Here is a 4872-nt window from a genome sequence, read left to right as displayed (position 1 = left end):
TATTATTTTTAAAAAAAAAAAGAAATATGGTGGTAACCAAATAAATAAAATCCAAAAGGGCAAAGGAGATATCACCACCATATGGTATGAACAAACAACTTTTAAAAATGAAAGTACTATTACTTTAAATATCACCAGATAGTATAAACTATTTTCTAAACCTCAAAAATATGTATAAATTCTCTATGCTAAAATTTATCATTGATGAAAAAAAACAGAAAGGAACACATACCTGTAGTGATATTCCATGCTGATGAACACTGAAAAATGCCATCAATTCACAAACTGACTCCACAAACATCAGTTTCCCTTAAGCAAAGTTTCATGAAGAAAGACCAAACACATATAAAGTAATATTGAATTGAAGTAGAGACCCCTCCAGTGCAATAATAATTGAGACTCATTTAAATCTTATACAAGGTATTGACTACTGGCAAACCCTTCATTATCAGAGCACCTAGTTCAGATTCAAGGGTAAAGTCTTAATATTCCTAGTTAAGTTCAGATTCAAGGGTAAAGTCTTAGTGTTCCTAGGTAAGTTAATATTTGAACTGAAAATTAAGAATCCCAGGAAATTAAATTAAGACTCAAAGTAGAAACAGAAGCAAAATAGAAAAGAAAAAACAAAACATGATTCATAGAAGTCATGATTTATGACTCATAGATTCATAGAACTTATACAAAGGAGAAATCAGACACTATTTTGAATACTTTTGAAATAAATTTTCCAATATGACATTTAAAATGAATGTATTTGTATATTTAGCTTTTCATTCATCCAAGCAAAACCATACAATGACTCTAAGTACAACTGAATTTAGCTCTAGAATTTTAAACAGACATATCATTCAAATTAATTGTTCACACCAAATGGTAACTCGTGACAGACATGTTGAGCAAATTGATGATAATTTTTTAACTCTTTTTTACTATTACTTACTATTTACTATTATTTACTATTGATTTTGTGTACTATTGTTAAGAAATAATTTTTCACTCTTATTTTGTGTGTATGAGGGTTGGGCCACAGGTATATATGTGCATCTTGTTTGTGTCTGGTATCTGTGGAGGCCGAATGAGGGCACTGTAACTCCTGGAAGTGGAGTTAAGGATGGCTGTGAGCGGCCATGTGGGTGCTGGGAACTAAATCGTGTCACTAGCAGGAACAGCCAATTCTCTCACTGCCAAGCCATCTTTCTGCCCCTTGGTGATGATTCCTGAGACAGCTTTAGATTTAGCATTTTACAAAATATTCTAGGGGCTGGAGTGAGGGGTCAGTTGTTAAGAGCACTGACTGCTCTTCCAGAGGCCCTGAGTTCAATTCCTAGCAACCACATGGTGGCTCACAAAATATTCTAATATTTATATATCAGTGTACAAATAATCAAATATTGTACAGAAATAAGATTACTTTTCAAATAAATCTGTTATGGTCCTATCTTTGCTACAATATTCTATAATCTAAAATCTAACCTATTAGGATTCATAGATTAAGATCAATAAAATATCTACGTCTATAACATTGGTTCTCTGTAAGTGAATTCAAGATTTGGCTATGACTTAGGTACCATTCATCACTTTGTGCTGAAATCTGCAATGTAAAGATGTATACACATTACTATAGACAAAGAGGGTATAATTTCTTGTGATTCCCCCATTCGCCGGCTAGAGGAACCTGATGGGAAGTACTAGAGAAGACTGTAAACTACTATGAAAGGGCAAAGCAAGTGAGATGACATGTTGAATAAGGGCTTAATATGAAGTAGTGATTACTAGATAACGATATTGTCAAAGGCTTATACTGACAACTACTAAATCGTGATCTTATCTACCAAGACATGGATAACAAAGCATTGGGCACCGCAAACAAGTTACACTGCATGCGTTTGGAGCCAGTATCTTTTCAGGAATGGAAGCATGACAAATCAGACACTGTCTAAGGAATCTATAAAGAAATGCACATTCACTGTACTTTTCTTCCTAACATCAAGCCATCATTTTAAAATTTTTTGTTCCTGGAACAAATTATAGAAGTCCATTTCAATATTGCTTTATCCTTTTTCAATAATTATCACCAAGCAAAATGTCACTCTATAAAACCTAAATCAACCAAGAAGATTTACTCTGAAATATATGAAATATGTGGGACAAAGCTGAGTGCAGTGAAATATGGCTAACAGGTACGAGGCATAAATCCTCAGTCTTTTAGAAGATTAACTAACGTGCATAAATTAATGGAAGTATTAAAGTTAACAATTGAGAATGAAACCTTAATTTTTAGAAAGGTATTCTCTTCTTGACTGCTAAGAAGGTCAATCTAACTTAACAATAAAATAATATTTACTTTTCTTTGAGTATGTCAGAAATGGGACCTGAAGCATTAGGTGCATGTCACTGATTCTAAGTCTTTATTGACTTGCACAAGCTCTGTTTTCTCCTTTTGACATTTACTAAGCAAAATTGTTGTGTTTAGAATTGATTTTGCTGTCTCAGACACACTAGGTTTGAGAAGCTCCTTGGTTTTTATCGCAATGAACAGTTTCCTAGTTAGACACATTGGACTTGGGCTTGGATCGGTTTAAAAAAAACAAACTATTGTGTCTCTTTCCTTTTAGAGCTCACAAAACAGAGTTCAATTCCATTTATCTTTTCACTTGCCATGGTGGGATCATTAGCAATAGAGTTCTGATCTGACTGAAGAAACGGTGAGAACTTGGCAATGAAAACAACAACAACAACAAAAAAAAAAAATAGGAATTCTCTACTTCTCGTGTTCGCACCCCTGATACTCAGTTCCTCTGGGTATGTCTAGAAGTTGCCAAACTTCAGTTAGTTGTCTTTGCTATGCTGTGAAAGCAGAAGTCCTCCCTGATCAAGGGTTTTATGAAATATTGCTAACTCTGATGAGAACACTCAGGTTACCTGCAAAGAAGGCAACTTGATTAAAGTTAAAGAATTTTCAATGGACTAAGTCAGGAAGTTATTTTCACAATTTTTAATGATGCTATTTAAAGTGAAAAATATTTAGAAAATACAATATGTAATATCATGAACAAACTGCTTATAAACAAACTGTTTTTAAGATATCTATCTGATTTTATAAATTCTAATAGTAGAATCGTGCCTATAGCCACACCAACTGGAATGTGCCCAATCTTGTCCAGTGTGACCCATGATTTCCTTTCATGTGACATAGTCAAACTAAAAATAACCAGTCTCAAATTATTGGTTGTCAATAAAGACACTGTTACGATCAGTTAGACTTTCATTCCACAGTCCCTGAGCGAAAAGTGTCTGTCCCTTACTGAGCCCAACTGCAACTGCAGCCCTAACAGTAACATGTCCTACCTTTTCACATGGCCTTACTGAATGGTGTCAGAAGTGTATCAGATGAGCTAATTTACTATTTGTGCCACAAGTTACTTATATTTTGTTGGTATTCTGTCTGGACTTCACCCCTACAGTTACTTAGCAACAGCTGGGTAGGCTTGGCCCCTCCTCTCTCTCTTACTCTCTTTTTTTATTAGACATTTTCTTTATTTACATTTCAAATGATATCTCCTTTCCCTGTTTCCCCTCCAAAACAAAACCTTATTCCCTCCCCTCTCCCCCTGCTCACCAACCCACCCTCTCCTGATTCCTGGCCCTGGCATTCCCCCACACTGGGGCATAGAGCCTTCACAGGACCAAGGGCCTTTCCTCCCACTGATGACCAACTAGGCCATCCTCTGCTACATATGCTGCTAAAGACATGAGTCCCACCATGTGTATTCTTTGGTTGGTGGTTTAGAAGAACAAAGTGTGGATACTTCGATCCTTCTTAGAAAGGGGAACAAAATACCCATGGAAGGAGTTGCAGAGACAAAGTGTGGAGGAGCAGAGATTGAAGGAAGGACAATCCAGAGACTGCCCCACCTGGGAATCCGTCCCATATACAATCACCAAACCCAGACACTATTGTGGATGCCAGCAAGTGCTTGCTGACAGAAGTCTGATATAACTGTCTCCTGAGAGGCTCTGCCAGTGCCCAACTAATACAGAAGTAGAGGCTCACAGCCATCCATTGGACTGAGCACAGGCTCCCCAATGAAGGAGCAAGAGAAAGGACCCAAGGAGCTGAAGAGGTTTGCAGCACCATAGGAGGAATGACAATATGAACTAACTAGTACCCCCAGAGCTCCCAGGGTCTAAACCACCAACCAAAGAGTACACATGAGGGACTCTTGGCTCTCTTATCCTCTCTTATGCTCTTGCCTCTCCTGCCTCCTGCCACCTTGTGCCCCCTTTCTCCCCATTCCCTTCCCACCTCTCTCCACATGGCCATGGCTGGCTTCTACTTCTCTGCTCTCTCCTTCTCTCTGCCTTTCTCTACCTCTGCAACTCTCTTAACTCCCTTCCCATGCCCTTAATAAACTCTATTCTATACTATCCCGGTGTGTGTCTGGTTTCTCATGGGTCCCTCCAAGGCACCCTCTTCCCTCACACCTCGCCAGAACATATTCTTATAGCTCTTTCTCTTTTTATGATCACAACATTTTCAAATTTTCTTTTAGTGATATAGTAAAAATAAGATGAAATGCTCATAAGACAAAGAACCAGCAAAAATGGCAAGGAAACATGGACACAATGCTAAAAGAGCAACTCATCAATAAGAGAGAGAACAGTGAACACTGAATCAATTTGTATAAGATGGGATCAAGAACTTGTAGAAGTAGTAAGAAGGTCAAAGTGAGTTAAATTACTACAAACATTATCCTCCTAGACTCTAAAACACAGCAAGCTGCCAATCAGTAGAAAGAATAATCTCAGGTTTTCACCAGTACAACCTTTTCGTTCCAGTGAAGAAATAAAGACAAAACCAAATGTGAACAC

The sequence above is a fragment of the Mastomys coucha genome, unplaced genomic scaffold (assembly GCF_008632895.1).
Source record: "Mastomys coucha isolate ucsf_1 unplaced genomic scaffold, UCSF_Mcou_1 pScaffold9, whole genome shotgun sequence".
Classification (NCBI taxonomy): domain Eukaryota; kingdom Metazoa; phylum Chordata; class Mammalia; order Rodentia; family Muridae; genus Mastomys; species Mastomys coucha.
Note: the sequence above shows the minus strand (reverse complement) of the source record.